This window comes from Canis lupus, chromosome 13, assembly GCF_011100685.1.
Source record: "Canis lupus familiaris isolate Mischka breed German Shepherd chromosome 13, alternate assembly UU_Cfam_GSD_1.0, whole genome shotgun sequence".
Lineage (NCBI taxonomy): Eukaryota > Metazoa > Chordata > Mammalia > Carnivora > Canidae > Canis > Canis lupus.
In genome coordinates, this window is record NC_049234.1 from 48,569,168 (window position 1) to 48,588,938 (window position 19,771).

A 19,771-nucleotide genomic window follows, 5' to 3' on the forward strand; every position below is an offset into this window, starting at 1 on the left:
AAATTTTAGTTTATCTGATATAAGGATGGCTACCCCTGCTTTCTTTTGAGGACCATTCGAATGGTAAATGGTTCTCCAACCTTTTATTTTCAGGCTGTAGGTGTCCTTCTGTCTAAAATGAGTCTCTTGTAGACAGCAAATAGATGGGTCCTGCTTTTTTATCCAGTCTGAAACCCTGCGCCTTTTGATGGGGTCATTAAGCCCGTTCACATTCAGAGTTACTATTGAGAGATATGAGTTTAGTGTCATCATGATATCTATTCAGTCTTTGTATTTGTGGACTGTTCCACTGAACTTCTTCTTAAAGGGGAATTTTAAGAGGCCCCCTTAAAATTTCTTGCAGAGCTGGTTTGGAGGTCACATATTCTTTTAGTTGCTGCCTGTCTTGGAAGCTCTTTATCTCTCCTTCCATTTTGAATGAGAGCCTTGCTGGATAAAGTATTCTTGGTTGCATGTTCTTCTCATTTAGGACCCTGAATATATCCTGCCAGCCCTTTCTGGCCTGCCAGGTCTCTGTGGAGAGGTCTGCTGTTACCCTAATACTCCTCCCCATAAAAGTCAGGGATTTCCTGTCTCTTGCTGCTTTAAGGATCTTCTCTTTATCTTTGGAATTTGCAAGCTTCACAATTAAATGTCGAGGTGTTGAACGGTTTTTATAGATTTTAGGGGGGGATCTCTCTATTTCCTGGATCTGAATGCCTGTTTCCCTTCCCAGATTAGGAAAGTTTTCAGCTAGAATTTGTTCAAATACATATTCTGGCCCTCTGTCCCTTTCGGCGCCCTCGGGAACCCCAATTAAACGTAGGTTTTTCTTTCTCAGGCTGTCGTTTATTTCCCTTAATCTATCTTCATGGTCTTTTAATTGTCTCTTTTTTCCTCAGTTTCCCTCTTTGCTATCAACTTGTCTTCTAGGTCACTCACTCGTTCTTCCACCTTGTTAACCCTCGTCGTTAGGACTTCTAGTTTGGATTGCATCTCATTCAATTGATTTTTAATTTCTGCCTGATTAGCTCTAAATTCTGCAGTCATGAAGTCTCTTGAGTCCTTTATACTTTTTTCTAGAGCCATCAGTAGCTGTATAATAGTGCTTCTGAATTGGCTTTCTGACATTGAATTGTAATCCAGATTTTGTAACTCTGTGGGAGAGAGGACTGTTTCTGATTCTTTCTTTTGAGGTGAGGTTTTCCTTCTAGTCATTTTGCTCAGTGCAGAGTGGCCAAAAGCAAGTTGTATTGGGAAAAAGAGAAAAAGAGAGGAGAGAAAGAAGGAAAGAAAAGAGAAAGAGAAAAAAAAGGGAAGAAAAAGAAAAAAAAAAACAAAAAAAAAAAGGGAAGAAAAAGAGAAAGAAAAAGAAAGGAGAAAAAAAAGGGGGTGAGGGAAGGATACAAATCAAAAAGCAAAATAAAACAAAAACAAAAACAAAAACAAAAACAAACAAACAAAAAAAGAACCACCGGGGAGTATCTTCTGATTCTGTGTACTTTAAGTCCCTTGGCTTCTCCTGGAAGTTGTCCGTCTAGCTGGTGTTCTGGGGGAGGGGCCTGTTGTGCTGATTTTCAGGTGTTAGCAGTTGGGGGAGCTGCTGTGCCCCTGCCTGGTGCAGGGCTCGGTGGGGGTTGTTTACCCCGTGAGGCCGCAGGAGGAACAGCCCCAGTGGCGGGGCAGCTCTGGAAACCTGGATTCAGCTCCGGCCGGAACTCCGTCTGCAGGGCCTGGAGGCTCCGGGGCGGGGCCGCTGATCTGCTCAGCTCGGGGCAGGAGCGTCCTTGCTGTCCTGGGCCCTCCCGGCCTCTGCCTGTCCCGGGGGAGGCCGGATCCTGGGCTGTGTCCCGGCGCCCTGTGCTCTGGAGCCTGCGCTGGTGGATTCGCGCTCCCGGGCTGCGCAGCCCCCTCCGCGGAGCCGCCGCCCGAGCCCCTCCGAGCTGCTCCTGGAACCGCGCAGCCCCCTCTGCACGGAGCCTCTTCCTCTGCCCGAGCCCCTCCGAGCTGCTCCCGGGGCCGCGCAGCCCCCTCCGCGGAGCCGCCGCCCGAGCCCCCCGAGCTGCTCCGGGTCCCGCCGGGTCCCGCCGTGCGCGCTGCAGCCCTTAGGGAGCTCGGCGCACTCTCCTGGGCGCGCAGTTGCTGTTACTGTCCCCGGGAGCCGGAGGGCATCCTCGCCCTCCTGGGTCCTGCTCCACCTCCCCACGAGCCCCTTTCCGCCCGGGAAGGTCGGTGCAGCTCCTGCTCCTCCGGGACGGGGCTCTCCTGTCCTGGGGACACTCGCCCCGGCCTCAGCCCGGCTCCTCGCGGGGCCCCTCCCCCTTGGAGGCCTTTGTTCCTTTATTTCTTTTTCCCCGTCTTCCTACCTTGATAGAAGCGCGAATTCTTCTCACTGTAGCATTCCAGCTGGTCTCTCTTTAAATCTCAGGCCGAATTCATAGATTTTCAGGATAATTTGAAGGTTTTCTAGGTAGTTTGGTGGAGACAGGTGATTTGGCGACCCTACTCTTCCGCCATCTTGCTCCTCCCCTCCAGAAGCTCTTTATCTTAAATCCCAATAGTTCATTTTTGCTTTTGTTTCCCTTGCCTCCATAGATGTATCTTGCAAGAATTTGCTGCAATGTCCATAACAGCCAAACTGTGGAAGGAGCCACGATGTCCTTCAAAGGATGAATGGATAAAGAATATGTGGCATGCATATATATACATATATACACACACACACACACACATATATATGTACATACAACATATACACAATAGAATATTATTCAGCCATTAGAAGAGACAAATACCCACCATTTGCTTCAACGTGGATGGAACTGGAGGGTATTACGCTGAGTGAAATAAGTCAATCGGAGGACAATCATCATATGGTTTCACTCAAACGTGGAATATAAGAAATAGTGAAAGGAATTATAAGGGAAAGGAGGGGAAATGAATGGGAAAAATCGGAGAGGGAGACTAACCATGAGAGACTCCTCTCGTAAACAAAGGAAGGGGAGGTGGGTGGGGGGAATAGGGTAACTGGGTGACAGGTACTAAGGAGGGCACCTGATAGGATGAGCGCTGGGTATTCCACTATATGGTAGCAAATTGAATTTAAATTAAAAAATGTAAAAATTAAAAAACTATAAAAAGAGTTAAAAAAAAAACTCCATTCTTTCATGCCCCTCTCCCATATTTTGTTTTTGACATTGAATTTACTTTTTATATGTGTCCTTATAAACTACTGCAGCTATGGTTTTTAATAATTTTGCCTTCTAACTAAACCTTTATATTACTAGTTAAACGATTATCACATTATATTGTAAAGAATACTCTGAATTTGATTTTATACTTACCTTTACCAACATGTTCTGTAATTTTATAAGGTTTTACATTACTAAGTAGCATCTTTTCATTTCAGCTTGAAGAACTCTCAGCACTTCTTATACATCAGGTCTAATGGTGACACTCTCAACTTTTTGTCTATTTGGGAAAGTCTTTATTAGCTCTCCTACAATCTTGGACAATTTTTCTGGCAGAATTTTCCTGGTTGGCAGGCTTTTCCTTTTGGGACTGAATAGATCATCCCACTTTCACCTGGCTCAAAGTTTCTGCTGAGAAATCTGCTGATAACCTTACAGGGGCTCTCTTATATGGGAGCAATTTTTTCCCCCCTTGATGCTTCTAAATTTTATGTTTGACTTTAGACAGTCTTAGTACAATGTCTTGGAGAAGATTTTGGTTTGAAATTTGGGAGGACCTATTAGTTTCATGAACTTAGATGGCCAAATCTCTCCCTAGATTTGGGAAGTACTTAGCCATTATTCCTTTAAAAATTAGCATTGTGTTCCTTTCTTCCTCTCTTCCTCCAGGATTTCAATAACACACAGTTTAATAGCATCTCATGAACATTTCATGGGCATTCTTCACTCTTTTTCATTCCCTTTTACTATTGCTCTGATTACATATTAAATGACCTTTGGTCTTATTCTAATTCTTTTTTCTCCTTGGTGGAATCTACTGTTGAATCTATGGGAATCTTCAGTTCAGTCACTATATTCTTTAACTCTAGGATTTCTGTTTATTTTAATGGTTTCTATTTCTTTTTTGATTTTTGAGAATTTGCTGTGTAATGCTATTCCTCCAAGCTAAGTGTTTATACTTAATCCCAATATGTTTAATTTTCTTATTTATATGTAAAGCTTACTTGAAAGTCAAACTACAGTATATTGGTAATTTCAGAGTGTCAAGTTCTAAAAACTAGCATAGCCAGTCTATCTGGGAAACAAATACTGTATCCATTCAACAAGTGACACTGTCTTGATGTAGTATGCCTATATGTTTTCAAATAATATTCTCAGATTACAGGGCAAAACTTCTTTTATTTTTCACCCTGACCCTTACCTATATTTCCTAAGAGTGACTTTATAGAAAAGATGTAATAATATATTTTGAAAAAATGTAACTACAGTTTTGAATAAATTATGTTCTACAAAGTGGTACCTTAAATAGTAACCAATATTTTCTTTATACAAGTAGTAAAAATTTCATAATTATTTGTCTTATGTCCTTATTAAAGATGTCATTCCTATATTCAAAATATTCCTAGAAATTCCAAAAGAGAAAATGCCTTGAAATATTTCATAAACCTTTAAAGGCTATGAGTACACGTTTTGACTTTTATTTCTTGACCCATTTAAGTGTGCTTTTGTTGTTAAATAAATTTAATGTATTTAAATTAAAATCTTAAAGTGTTCTCAATCTTTTATCGACTACTGAAATCAAAATTAAGTATTTTTGTCAAGTAAAGATAAGCAGTATATGCCCATCACAGAACTATTTGCTATCTTCATGACCAGAAGAGACAACTAGGTTACTGGTGCCCCCCACAAAAAAAAAATTTATACTTTCAGTATAAGAGAACTAGAGTGTTTTTCACTTTATACAAAGAAATGAAATTATACTTATTATTTATTGGAAAAGAAACTATTGTACAAGACAGTTTCTAGGGTGCTTTTATTTATCCCACCAGTTTCTTAAAACTTACATATTATTGATGTAATACATATACATGTTTTGTTTTGTTTTTTTAAAGTACAAAAAGGCTTATAATGGGAAGGCAGCCTGCCTAACTGCTACAAAAGAACAATCACTTTCACCTATTTTTTGTACTTCACTTATTTTTATATTTATCTTCATAATTATAGATAACAACCCTGTCTTTATTATTTAACATCAAAATTACATCTATTGACTCCATGTTATGAAAGAGAACGATTTAGTTCACTTATATTATCTTCAATCTGCATTCTTTTCTCCTCATTCCAAAATCAACCAATCTTATTGAGGCATGTGAGAGTAAATGCTGAATTTAACTTTTATTACATGTTAATTGCTAGATGTAGCTAGTAGCTACCATAATAGATTGGCACCTCTATATTACTCCTATCTTCTGGCATGTATTAAGGTTTTCTTTATAATCTAGTATTATAATCAAGTTTTGTATATGTTCAATAGGTGCTTGAGAAAAAGGTAGGTCTGTTTTCAAGGTAGAATTCAGTTTGTCCATCAAATTCTGCTTAGTAATTGGGGTATTTAGGTGTTCTATTGCTTTAAGGTTTTGTTCATTTGATTCACTATGGTCTGTCTACCATTTATGGTTTTTGTGAATAAATCTCTGGTATGTTTTTTGCCTTTTGAATATTAATGTTTTAATTATGATTTTTACAGAGATTTGGTACTTCATAAAATAAATGTTACAATCAAAGTACTCATCTTTGTGTTGCTTAATTTCACCCTCTTTATATTTTACAGAATACCTCTTACTTTTAATAAGGTTTCAATTATTATACTAATGGACATCTTTATAATCAATTAGCAAAAACCGTACCTTGGATAAACCTCATTGGCTACCATACTGCCACTGCACAAAGCTACATCTTTAAAATCATACTCATATAAAACAAACTTAGTCCTCCATTTCTTCACATTACCTTTTAGTTCTCTACTATGAGATATGATACAATGTCTTTATTTTTCCTCCTCCCTTTCTCATCCTAGATTTCAACCAACCACATTATCTTTCTTACTGTTTACCTCTCTACCGTTAGGTATACTTCTATGACTACATTTATTGATTCTAAGTGCTATGGGCTCCTAGTTATTTCACAGGGGTTAATTAGCATACTTAGCACACCTACTTAAGCTATCCCATTCTTTCCCCTTTTCCTTCTGAAATTGTTACTTGTTTCATTATTCATGTATGTAGCAGACTAAGGGCTGCTCAAATACAGACTTCTCAATGAAAACTTCTCTGTTCACCCTATTTAAAATTGTAAACCCTGTCCTACCTCCCTCACATTCATATACTACAACCCCCTACAGCCTGATGGGTTTTTCTCCAATAGTACTAATGACCATCTAATATACTTACTGGTTTCTCATCTAGCTTCCTCCAGTTGGAATATTAAGCTCCTCAAGGGCAGGACTTTTTGCCTACTTTGTTCAGCTGCTGTAACACCAGCAACTAGAATGGTATCTGGCACACACTAGATGCTCAGTAAGGCTTGCTGAATGAGCAAGATAAAGTACACTACTAAAAGGATATTAAAAAACTATAAAAGCAATGCTGAGAGAAACTACAGGCCTAAATGAATGGAGAGGTTATACTGTGTTTGTGGATCAAAACAAACAGTAGTTTGATGTAGAAAACACTAGTAGTAAGAAAACACTAGAAAACACTCAGTAGTAAGATGTCATTTCTTTCTAAATTGATCTATAGAGTCAATATATCACAATGAACCGTAGACTTAAACACAAAAGCTAAAACTATAAAACTTCTGTAAGAAACATGAGAAAAATCTCTAGAGGTAGATAAATATTTCTTTGAAGACAAAAAACCTAAAGCATAAAAGAACTGATATATCGTATTTCATCAAAATGTAAGACTTTTCAAAGACACCATTAAGAAAATAAAGGAAGGCACAGATTGGGAGGGAACTTTCACAATTCTAACATCTGATAAGGACTTCATATCAGAATATATTAGAGAAAAACAATCTTTTAGGTCTCCATAAGGAACCCATTTTTCTAAATGGTCAAAATATTTGAGCAGACACTTCACAAAATATAGGAATGACCAATAAGCACATGAAAACACGCTCAATATCATTAGTCATTAGAAAAATGCTAATTGAGGGACACCTGGGTGGCTCAGTGGTTGAGCATCTGCCTTTGGCTCAGGGCGTGATCCCGAGGTCCCAGGATCAAGTCCCACATCATGTTCCCCACAGGAAGCCTGCTTCTCCTTCTGCCTGTGTCTCTGCCTCCCTCTCTATCTCTCGTGAATAAATAAATAAAATCTTTAAAAGAAAAAGAAAAATGCAAATTGAAACCACAATGAGATATACAATTACACAACCACTAAAATGGCTGAAACTTAAAACAGTGACAATACCAAGTGTTGACAAAAATGTAGCAATGGAAACTCATACATTTCTGAGGAGGATGTAAGTATACAGCCACCTGAGAAAACAGTTTGATGGTATCTTATAAAGCTAAACACGCAACCCAGCAATTCCATTCCTAGATGTCTGCCCAGGTGAAAACCCATGTCCAAAATGTTTAGCAGTTTTGTTCATCAAGGCCAAAAGTTGGAAGCAATTCAAATGTCTACCAACTGACAATTATAAAAAAACTATTTCATATTCCATAAAATGAAATAGTATTCAGCCATAAAAGAAAGAAACTATTGACAAAGAATTATCAAAAGCATTACACTAAATGCAGGCCAGACCCAGAAGACAACATATAGTATGATTCCTTTTATATCACATTTGTAGAAAAGGCAAAACTATATCAATAGAAAACAGATCAGTGGTTGCCAGGGGAGAGAGAATTTTTCAGGATGATAAGAATTTTCTGTATCTTGATTGTGGTGATACGCACAAGAATGCATCTGTGAAAACGTGTATACTTAACGTTGTGAATTTTAACATATATAAATAAAGCTGAGTTTTAAGGAGTAACCTAGGTCAGAAACTAAAATCCAACTACCTTATAATAAAATACTGAACACAAGGGGCAGCCCCGGTGGCGCAGTGGTTTAGTGCCGCCTGCAGCCCGGGCTGTGATTCTGGAGACCCGGGGTGGAGTCCCACGTCAGGCTCCCTGAGTGGAGCCTGCTTCTCCCTCTGCCTGTGTTTCTGCCTACCTGTCTCTCTCTCTCTCGTCTCTCATGAATAAATAAATAAAATCTTAATAAAATAAAATAAAATACTTAACACAAAATAGCTCATGGAAATTAAGTATTCTGTGTAGCTTTAAAAAATAAGTTGTCCACATCCAGGTAAGATAGAATAGCTTACAGCAGGCCTATATTCTTGCTGAGAACAACTAGAAAAGCTAAATAAGTTACAAAAATCCTATTCTTCTAAGGCAGAAGATGTGGAAAGATGGAGAACAAGAGAACCTGGGTATTTCCTGATTATGAGGATGGGCTGGAGGCTGAAAACAAATTTCTGTGCAGAACACTGATGCTAAAGGATAGAGAACTCAAAAGAGCTTTTGGTGTTCACACAAGGGCTGGAGTAACAAAACTGGAAGACTGCAGGGACTTTTAAGATCAAAGCTACTATCTCTGCCAGGACATCAGCTTAATTTTAAAACTATATAGAGTAAAAAGACTAAATAGTTAACTGAAAAACTGAAAAGCAAAGTGAAATTTCCCACCTTTGGCACTGCTAAGAGGACAAAGACCACCAGGCTTTGAAGTGAAAGTCCTGGAAGTCCACACTGTACAAAACAGGCAAATAAGAAGAAAAGTATCATCAAATTACTAAAATAGCAATCCAGCCTCCATATAAATTAAGATGATTGGCTCCCTACTCTACCTGCCTAGGAGAAAAAGTGAACCCTGCCTGACAAAACATACTCAGTAATGTTTACTTTATTTTGTTTTTAATCACAATGTCTGGCATTCAAGAAAAACTTATAAATCAACCAACTTGACCTAACTGACATTTATATAACATCAGCCAGTAACAGCAGGATATATATTCATTTTCAAATGCACATGGAACCTTTACTAAGATAGACTAAATTCTGAGCCATAAAACAAATCTCAATATAACTAAAAGTTCCAAGTCATGTAAAGTATGTCCTCTCGGATCCCTGGGTGGCTCAGTGGTTTAGCACCTGCCTTTGGCCCAGGGCGTGATCCTGGAGACCTGGGATTGAGTCCCACATCGGGCTCCCTGCATGGAGCCTGCTTCTCCCTCTGTCTGTGTCTCTGCCTCTCTCTCTGTGTCTCTCATGAATAAATAAATAAGTAATCTTTTAAAAAAATAAAAAAAATAAAGTATGTCCTCTCATCACAATGAAACTAACTTAAAAACAGAAAGTTTTTAAGTTAAATTCTGGAAAATCCTCAACTATCTAAAAACTAACACACTTCTAAATAATTTATTGGTCAAAGATGACATCAAAAAGCAGATCAGAGACTATTTTGAGCTGAATGAAAATGGAAAAAATATATATATATATAAAATCTGTAGGCAATATTTAGAGGGAAGTTTATACCACACCTGGGGATGGACAGGGGAGGAATGCAGACAGGAAATCGACGACCTCAGCTTGTACCCAAAGAAACTGGAAACAGAAAACAAACTAAAACTAAAAAACTAAACTTTAACTAAAAAGTTAAAGAAAATAATAAAGTTCAGAACAGAGGTGGGAAATAAACAACAAACCGAGAAAATTGGCTAAACCTAAAGCAGTTTCTTTGAGAACCTTAATAAAATTAATAAATCTCTAGCCAGATTGATCAAGTGAAAAAAAGATACAGATTACCCAAGTCAAAAATGATACTGAATCTCTACAGATTGCAGATTTAACTATAAATCTTAAATAAATTTTAATATATATAAAAATATATATTTAAAATCTTATAAATTTTAAATACAGAACTATAGGTTCTGTATTTAAAAGATAATAAGATTACCAACAAATCCTACAACATAGATGAAATGGACAAGTTCCTTCAGAAACTCAGCATGCATATGAAGAGCTGGAAACATACAACCACACAACCAATAACCAACAGAAAAACAAATCCTATAAGCAGAACAGATGATGCAGATATTGGAATCAACAAACATTTAAATAACTAATCAGTATATTCGAGAGAACTCAAGTATTAGAAATCTATAAAATACAATTAAATTGTTCTAACACTCAAAATTACAATGTAAAATTAAGAATACAATAAATCAGTTTCAACAAAAGAGAAACTAGTTTTACTAATGGAAGAAGGGTCAACAGAAGATACTCAAATGAAACACTGAGAAAAATTTTAAGAGATGTGTGGAACATAATCATTGACTTATATCATGTCTAAATGAGAATCTGAAAAAGGGGGAAGGAAACAGAAGCAATATTTGAAGAGGAATAACAGAATATCCTCAAATTAAAAGACATCAAACTACTAATTCAAATAGCTGAATGAACATAAAGCAAAACACAAAGAAAACCACACCTCAACACATCATAGTCAAAGAGCTAAAATACTAAAAAGAGAAAGTCTTAAAAGTAGTCAAAGAAAAATAAATGATTATCAGCAAGATTATAAGGTAATAATTACCTTCAATAAGACTAGAAGTGGACTTCAATAAAAAGCCAGAAGACATCAAAACATTTTTTAATAAAGAAAAAAAATAACTACCAACTTAGATTTCTATATTCAGTAAAAAAAAAAAAAAAAAAAATTCAAAAAAGAATGTGAAATTAAGACTATCTCAAAAAAAAAAAAAAATCATTGTCTGTAGGTAGATTAGTATTAAACATACTAAAGGAACCTATTCAAACAAAAAGGAAAATGATCCCAGAAAGAAGCACACAAAGACAGGAAGAAACCTAGAAAGAGTAAGTATTAACAAAAATTGGCTGTCTAAAATATGGAGTTTAAAATCTGCACAAATAAAATATAGAACAATAATAATACAAAAAGGTTGGAGGAGGAGTTAAAAATTAAACTCGCATTACTGCAGAATGGTAGAAGCAGTCATTTGTACTATAATATTAAGTATACTAGTTATAATCTCTGGAACAACCACTAAAAATATAAGAATATATAACTCACAACCAAATAGTAGGAAAAACAGAATAAAAATGACTTATTAACTCAAAAGAAAGCAAAACAGAGGGATAAAAAGGAATGCAAAGCAGATGATTCAAGAAGTCAAAGTTGATGGTAGTGGCAAACTTAGAAAAAAAAAATTAACTAAATACTCAAAGTAAAAAACTAACACTTGATTAAAATAATGATAATCTGTATTTATTCACAAAGACATCCAGTCACATGAAAAAAAAAAAAGCTTACAGAACTACAAATATTCCACTTACTATAAAATTGCAACACACACACACACAAATGCCTCAGAAGATACTGGGAGAAAAGTTTTTAATTGGGCTCATCCCTGAGATTTTAGGTGGTTTTTTTCATCATAGATTTTCTTTGTGATTTTTGGCACCTTAATTCTTTTCTAAGGAACAAGACTCATTTTTACAAAAATCACAACAATTTTCAAAAGAAAAATTAGTTTACAAATTTTAATGATCAGCTCCAACAAGATTATAGACCTACAGAAAAAGAATGATCAAGTCTAAAAAGAAGTTAATATAAACTTACTTCACGCAATAAAAGTCTAATCTTGAAACTAAGAAATCTTTATAATTATAAATACATTATTATGTTATCACCATTTCTGATGGAGACAAAAATTATCAGGTAAGAGTTGGAAACAGATTTTCCCACTAATGCTTTGGTCACTTCACTTCTTGCTTCTAATAAAAAATCTTTGATCTTTCCATTGTATTATAAAGTTGTAAAACAAAATTTAAGTACTAACATTTTTCATTTTAATCTGTGGGTTTCCTAAATAACTTTTTCTAATATTACCTCAACTAAAATCTAAGTTTCAACACAGAAGAAAACCAGTTACCAGTTTTCATGAATCAAAACTTGACAAAGGACTTCAAAGAAATAGACAATACCATGCATCTTGGAAATATGTTCTAGTAACTTTATTATTCTAAGTCACATAAAAAGAGAAGCACTCCAAACTCTACATAAAAACTAAACTCTAAGGGCAGCCTGGGTGGCTCAGCAGTTTAGCGCCGCCGTCAGCCCAGGGTGTGTTCCTGGAGACCTGGGATCGAGTCCCTTGTCAGGCTCCCTGCAAGGAGCCTGCTTCTCCCCCTGCCTCTCTTCCTGTGTCTCTCATGAATAAATAAAATCTTTAAAAAACAAAACAAAACAAAAAACTAAACTCTAAGCAACTTCTTTAAATATATTTAAATTGGGGGGGAGGGGGGAGTAAGAGCCCTGTCTGGTATACACTTTGAAAATAACAAAACCGGAATAACCACTAACATTTATTGACCACTTAACTATGTAATATAATGCTCTTTGTTCTAAGTAATTTCCATGTGTTGTCTCATTTAATCTTCAAATCATATTATAAACTAGTATTATCTTCCTTTTATAAATGAGAAATTGAGGTAACATTTGTCCAAGGTCCTACAGCCATCTAGCAGTAAAGCCAGGATCTGAATGCCCCAAGCAGGCTAGCTCTGGAACCTTGCTCTCGTGATCACCACACCACGCTATCAATGTAAGTCATTAAGGCCTTGTTAAAGTAGTGCTGTCTTTGTCATTAAGTTTCAGGCAATAAACAAGCTTTACTTAGAATAAAACCAGATATTTTAATTATCTGGTCACATCACTGAGAAAATAAAACTAAAAACTTCTACTTTCATGCTAGAGAAAAAAGTAAAAAGGAGTCACTATCAAAAGTATATTCATTAAACCTGAGAAACTTCCAAAAATAGACAAGAGAAGACATACTAAAAATTACCGTATTGAACTTTAAGTAGGAGCTCACCTATTTTCTCTTAAAAGTAATTTAACTTAGTTTATCCCCCCAACTTAAACTGGAAGATACAGATATACCTAGGAGTAGAATAAAATGTCACAGAAATCCTATACAAAGCTAATGTCAATTTGGGGGTGATGAAGGATTCTTTCTTGGTATTTAGATTTTCCTTTTAAGGAAGTGTTTTGGAGCAATCAAAAAAACCTCTCTGTTGAACTTCATTTTAATGTGTACAGACTACTTCCCCACCCTACTTAGAAAGCCTGTTCTAGAATACTGTTATTCAAAAGATTTACGCTCATAAAATGCAAAGTTAGATTAATACAATTCAAAGTAAAACATACTTTAGGAATAAAATAACATTATAAAAATCTTGGGTTCACTTTATTATGGATCATTATTAGATAATTTATTATATACTTATGGTATATTTTTTCAACACAAAGCACAAAAGCTCAGTTTAATCTGGGTAGTAATACAAATTCAATATTAGTCTATTTAAATTCTAATTCAAAAGTGACACTATTATTTTAAAAATTGGTAACTTAAATGTCCAACTGAAAAAGATCAGTTAGTAAATGATCACACAAAAAGATAAGAGTAGTCTACAACCATTAAAAATAATGTTGTAGAAAAATACTGACATTAAGATGTTCAGGATTTATTGGTAAGTGAATAGAATAATTTGCACTACGGTAGGTGCATTATGAGCCCATTTTGTAAACATCATTAAGCCTCTACTAAGTACACATATATTTATATAATGGCTAAACAAAATGCTGGAAGATATTCCAGAAGGTTAATAATGGCACTTCTTTGTGGTGGGATTTCCAATAATACATTAAAAATTTAACTCATGCTTTTTTGTGTTTCCCAAATTTTCTATGTTAGGGATGTGCTATTTTTATAACTGGGAGAAAGAGATTAAGAAAGAGACAAAGGCATTATTTACATTAAAGTCATATTTTAATGCAAATAACAAATTCTTAACTAGGGACATGGTTTAGTCTTTACTAGTAAAACCCCCATCTGTGATTTGTTTTGTTTTGTCTTTAAATACAAAACCACTTAACATGAACTAACCTGTATTTTTGTTTTCCACTATTCTAGGTGAGAATTAAAAATTAAAGTACCTGATTAAATGTGAACTCTGAAAAAGTGGGAATTTCTGTATTACTATTTGACCTCATAAATGTAGAAATTAAAATGTTTCTGAAAAATAAAGGTAAGTCACATCCTAAGCAGTATACCACAGGTCAAAAGCAATTCATAAAGATTTTTTTTACGGGCAGCCCAGTGGCTCAGCGGTTTAGCACTGCCTTCTGCCCAGGGTGTGATCCTGGAGTCCCAGGGTCGAGTCCCACATTGGGCTCCCTGCATGGAGCCTGCTTCTCCCTCTGCCTCTCTCTCTGTGTATTTTTTATGAATAAATAATTAAATAAAATAAAAATTTTTTACAAGTGATTTCTGTTGACTTAGTCTAAGACTTAAAATAGCAGAATTACATCTCTGTGAAATACACACCTAAAACACATTAATAAAAAAAGACAACACTATACTTATGAGGATGGGTTTAGGTAATTTAAAATTTGCATAACCAAAAACATGGAGAAAAACAGGAATCTCTTATCCATCTAATTCATAGAAGTTACACTAACAGAGCTGTACACTATCCATCTAATTCACAGAAGTTACACTAACAGACTGACAAACGGTTGAAAAGCAACCTATAAATATAAATGCCATTACAGTAATTATAGTCAATTAGTAAGAAATAAATCACTCTGACGCTTTATTCTAAAATAGAATTCATACAACTTCATCTAGCATGTTAGACTTGATAAAAGGGAAAATGCAATCTTTACTGGTACAATGCCTATAAGAAAAAATTTATGCATCTGCAAAGAATTGGACGGAAACACACAAAACAATAAAAGGTAATTTTGGTGTAATATAGAGCTTCAATTTTTCACAATGTTGTTTGCTTTCATTGTTTTCATTGTTTAAGATATTTGCAGCCAACATGTATTTTAATTGACACAGCACAAGAAGTAAAACTGTGGGGGAAGAATACATTAAATATGTGCTTTCAGGAAAGGAAAAAAGAAACAATTTAGTTTTAATACTGACACTGCCTGACATATCAGATGGTAGATAACAACTGACAGAATTAAATTTCTTAATATTCCTAACAATCCTGAAACCTAATGTAGGCTGTATCATAATTATCAAACTAAACATCAAATGGCTCTTTCCTGTGTACTACTATAAAAAAAAAAAAAAGCAAGTATCAATTAGTCTTATAAACGTCTGCTATAACAATGCAACTAAACTCCTTACTTCCTTATTCATTGAAGGCTAAGACTGGAGCTTTCTTTTTTTAGACTGGAGCTTTCTAAGTTTGCTCTATCCTTTCTTAACTATTTAAAAGGTTGAATATAAATTATTTCTCCAAACCCCATCCTGTAAAAATAAAAGGCTGGAAAGAGCCTCATCCTTATATAAACCTTACGTATATTTTTCTTCTGGAATTGATCATTTCCTATCTTGTGTAATAATCATTACACATGTGCTCTTTTAATTACACTTGGTTTCAAACCCATAGAGGGCAGGGTCGATGGTACTTCATCTGTGTATCTCACATAGCTGAGTAAAGATTTAGTTTTGGTTAATCCTCTTAACTTTCTGCACTCTTTCACCTGAAAAGAATTATTAGAAAAGTAGTATTCTCTTGCAGGGTGAGATAGGAGGTGGGTGGAGGTGTGCATATTCACTGTCAGGAGACATGTCTGCTGTCAGGCTAAGTACAAGTCAGACCAAAAAGCCTCTTCTCCTCCTTTCCCCTTCACAGGCTAGATTTCATTCAAGAATGAATGTCTCTTAGTTAAGAGTCTGCCTACATTCACTTCAGAAGACCCAAAGAAACTCATCATGTAATCTAAGGAGTTCCTAGTGGTCTGCAAGAACAGGAGAAAAAGTTTAACCTGTGAACTACTGACCAGGTCAAAGCCCAAAGAAAACCCTAGAATCCAAGGAATCCAACTCTTTCAGCTGAATCCAACCTACACCAGATAAAGCTCACACCAGTATGATCTAACTGCAAGCTGTAAATGCACTCCAAGCCGACTGGCCCCTCACAAGTGAAAAGAGTATGTTCTAAGGAGTAAACCATATGTTAAACTTTCTGAAATACTCCAAGTTGTCTCCCTGCCCTGTTGGTAGTAAAAGAGCCCACAGCAGAGGCAAATGGACAAAAGAGATAATTCAATTTTCGGTATGAAAAAGTCATGTTTATAAACACACAGAAGATCTAGGTGGTTATACAACAGTGTTAACAGCAGTTATCTCTGGGGAGGGATGTGAAATAAAAGTCTAGGTATGCAAAGGAAGTTTTCACTTAGATACAAATTGTGTTGTTTTCATCTTTCATCAGCATCAATTTACTTCTATAATTTTAAAAATAATATTAAGTAAAATTCTGAAATATGATTCTATTTTTAAAATGGATTAATAAACCCACATGGTTTCAAATGAAAAATAAATGCCATTTTGCAGAAGCTTGGCTACTACAGACCTACAGATCAAACAGAAATAATGCAATTATCCTATCCTGCAAAATGAAAAGGAATACTGGTAACAAAAATGCCCAAAGCAATTGTCACCCACTACTCAAGGTTCACTACTTTGATTATACAGTATTTGCCACCAGAGGGAGTTTCAGTACCCTCCCCTCAAAATTATATCCACTCTAACAAAGCCCTTTTTCAATTTTAACCTAATTATAAAGGTTAGGCTGGCAAAGCTTTAAAAAAAAAAAAAAAAAAAAAAAAAAAAACCCACACAATTTTTACAGCAATCCATAAATCAAAAAAGTCTTTTACATTATTGCACCAATAGAAATACACTGCATCTCAACTTTAATTTTTCATAAGAACTATCTTCACAAATTTTCATTGAGGTTCATATGTGATTTCCTTAAGAGAAAAGAGTTTCCCAGTCTGAAAAGCAAACTACTAGACAATCAGGTCTATTATCATTGTAATGGAGTGTTCATATTCTCCAATTATCACAACTCTGTGGTTAAGAAAAATAAAATTTCATATGACTATGACTCCTGAAAAAAGAGGAAGGGGACACAAAACCATCCTTTGAAAACTGCGTAATCCAGCCATAATGCCCCATGTAAACAATGCCGTTATATATCTAAGCAAGGCAAAATACAACTAAGCGTCTGCAGGAGTTAGTCTGTGACATTTAGCATCTTAAAAATTAAAGGAGAAAGAGCCAAGCTTATTCTAAACTTTCAATATCATTTTTCTAAAAAACAGTAAGAGAAATCATACTGAAAATGGCCCAAATCAACACAAGTAATGGAACAGAGACAGGCAAACAGACAAAACCCACAGAGCAAGTCATTTTGAAGAGGATTTTTGTTTAACCTAGTTTATGAATCTGTAACATCATCACAAAAATTTTTGAATACCAAGACACATGCAGTATACATCTCACTTCCCACCCCCCTTCATCGACACTACAGTTTCTCCCTCTCTCCCACTGGTACTACTTCCCCAGTATCCTCCCAGAGTTTATGATTGAAGAACAAACGCAAGTTCATATTCTTATTCCTCCCCCACATCTTTACACATAAAGTAGCACATTATTCACACTGTCCTACACCTTGTTGGGGTTGCTTTTTTTTCCCCCCACTTTATAACATATTTTGGAGAGCTCTCCATGCCAGTGCACAAAAAGCTTCCTCATTTTTCTTCTCGTGGCTGATCGAGACTAGCTCCACCACAACATTCATCTGCCTTCTCCTGCCTAACCTTTAATGACATCTTGTCCTTCCAACTACATAACTACCTGAGTTAGTTTCCTTTCCCTCTCTTGCCCACCCCCCCATAAGATCTTAAAAAACAAACCAGATTTGAGGTGTCCCAAGGAATGACTTTCAAGAAAACAACTCATTAGCTAAGTTTTATCCTTTTCGGGACGTTTGTTTTGTGAAGCAGGTGAAGAAGGCGCAAAACACAAAACAAATAAAAAAACAAAAACAAAAAACCAGATTTGAGGTGTCCCAAGGGATGACTTTCAAGAAAACAACTCATTAGCTAAGTTTTATCCTTTTCGGGACGTTTGTTTTGTGAAGCAGGTGAAGAAGGCGCAAAACACAAAACAAATAAAAAAACAAAAACAAAAAACCAGATTTGAGGTGTCCCAAGGGATGACTTTCAAGAAAACAACTCATTAGCTAAGTTTTATCCTTTTCGGGACGTTTGTTTTGTGAAGCAGGTGAAGAAGGCGCAAAACACAAAACCAAACCAAACCAAACCAAAACAAAAAACCCCACAACTCTCTTACTACAAAAACAAAAGCCACCAGTTAGAATGCAGTAAGTGAAGTTACCTTTAGTTTGATTTGGGGGATCAGCGTAATAGTCATATCACCAATGACTGCAAAACTTTCTTCTTGTGCTCTGCCTTCGCTGTAAAAGAAAACATCGGATTTTTTTTTTGATTTTTTTTTTTTTTTTAAAGGCTGGTAAGCCCTAAAGTCCTCCTCCTGCGTGGCATCCCCAGAGCAAGGCAACGACCACCTGACCCGAGCTGTCTGATGCGCCAGGTCAGAGGCGGCGGCGTGGATGTTTCGGGAGCCCGGCGTCACCAACAGGACCTCTACCCGCCGCGAAAACACTCAGGAGCGTCCCCCGCTCTGCGGCGCTACGTGCAGGAAGGACCCGCCGGGGGCCGGAGCGCCGGGACCGGGCGGAGAGGCCCGGGCGCCCCGCCGCAGCGGGCACGGCGGGGACGGCGGGCACAGCGGGGCGCCCCGCCGCCCGCAGCCCCGGAACCCCGACCCCTAACGGAACCAGCCCCCGGGCGGCGGCCGCCCGCTCCGACCGCGGGCCGGGCGCCGGGAGGGCGGGGGTTCCCCGAGGAGCTGGCCGCCCCGCCGCCCCATTGGGCGCCGCTCCAAACGTGCCCGAGTTGTGACAGGAATAAAGTGGGTCACAAGGCCTAGCGGGTCCCCGGCGAAAGCCCTCCCGGCCCCGCGCCTGCGGCTTTCCCGGCCGCGCCGCCGCGGGAACCGGCCCCAGCGCCGCCGCGCGCTCCGGGCCCCCGCCCCCGGCCCCGGCCCCCGCCCCCGGCCCGCCGCGCGCCCCGGCCCCAGCCCCGGCCCCGGCCCCGGCCCCAGCCCCGGCCCCGCCGCCGCCCCGCAGGTAACCCCAGCGGCCCCGGAGGGCCCCGCAACCCGAGCGCGGCTCCACCCCAACTCCCGGGAAAGGGCACAGCGGGGCCACCGGCAGGGAACTTGGGCTCCGGCTCCCGCCCGGCCCTGCCCGGGCCGCCGCCCCCCGGCGCCCCCGCCCCCCGCCCTCCCTTCCCCGCGCCCTCACCGTGTGGCTGGCGGCGGCCCCGGCCCCTTCCCTCCCCCACCCCGACTCCGGCTGCGGCCACTCGGAGCCGCGACCCCGGCGGCGTCCGGGCGACCCCGCGGCGGCCGGCACACGCAGCACCTGGGCCCGCGGGCGGCGCTCCCCTCCCTCCCCACCCCCGCCCACCTACCTCCAAAAAAATGCACCGCTACGGCGCCCGCTCCTCCCCCTCCCTTCCCTTCCCCTCCTCCACCGGCCCCGGGAGCGCGCATGCGCCGGCGAGGCGGGCGGCCGGCCGACGGGAGCCCCGGGCCCACCCGGCGGGGCGCCACTCACCGGGAGCGCGCACGCGTCGGCGGCCAGATTTCCTCCGCGCTCTCGCCCGCGGGGTTTCCTCTCGGAGCCGGCAGCCGCGAGCGCGGCCCGTGATTGCGCTCCCTGGCGGCGCATGCGTCGTCCGCGGCCCCCGCGGGCTCCGGCGGCCGCCGCTCGCCGC

At 38.7% G+C, this 19,771-nt stretch overlaps 1 protein-coding gene and 1 pseudogene across 11 annotated transcripts in view; both read right to left on the bottom strand.

Moving 5' to 3' along the window:
- The window catches only part of CLOCK (clock circadian regulator), a 141,272-nt gene extending 121,521 nt beyond the window's left edge, over positions 1 to 19,751 (bottom strand). For 5 of the 11 annotated variants that reach the window (XM_038556140.1, XM_038556139.1, XM_038556130.1 and 2 more), the window contains exons 1-2: positions 19,612 to 19,751; positions 18,306 to 18,384 (exon numbers count right to left, since the gene is read on the bottom strand). The gene's annotated coding sequence lies outside the window, so the exon portion shown is untranslated. Of the gene's footprint in view, positions 1 to 18,305; positions 18,385 to 18,500; positions 18,642 to 19,296; positions 19,364 to 19,465; positions 19,532 to 19,611 lie in introns of those variants that run through there. The other 6 variants (XM_038556133.1, XM_038556138.1, XM_038556131.1 and 3 more) reach the window with 5 other exon arrangements.
- Positions 5,789 to 5,902, bottom strand: LOC119865503 (annotated as a pseudogene).
- Positions 19,752 to 19,771: the final 20 nt, after the last annotated feature.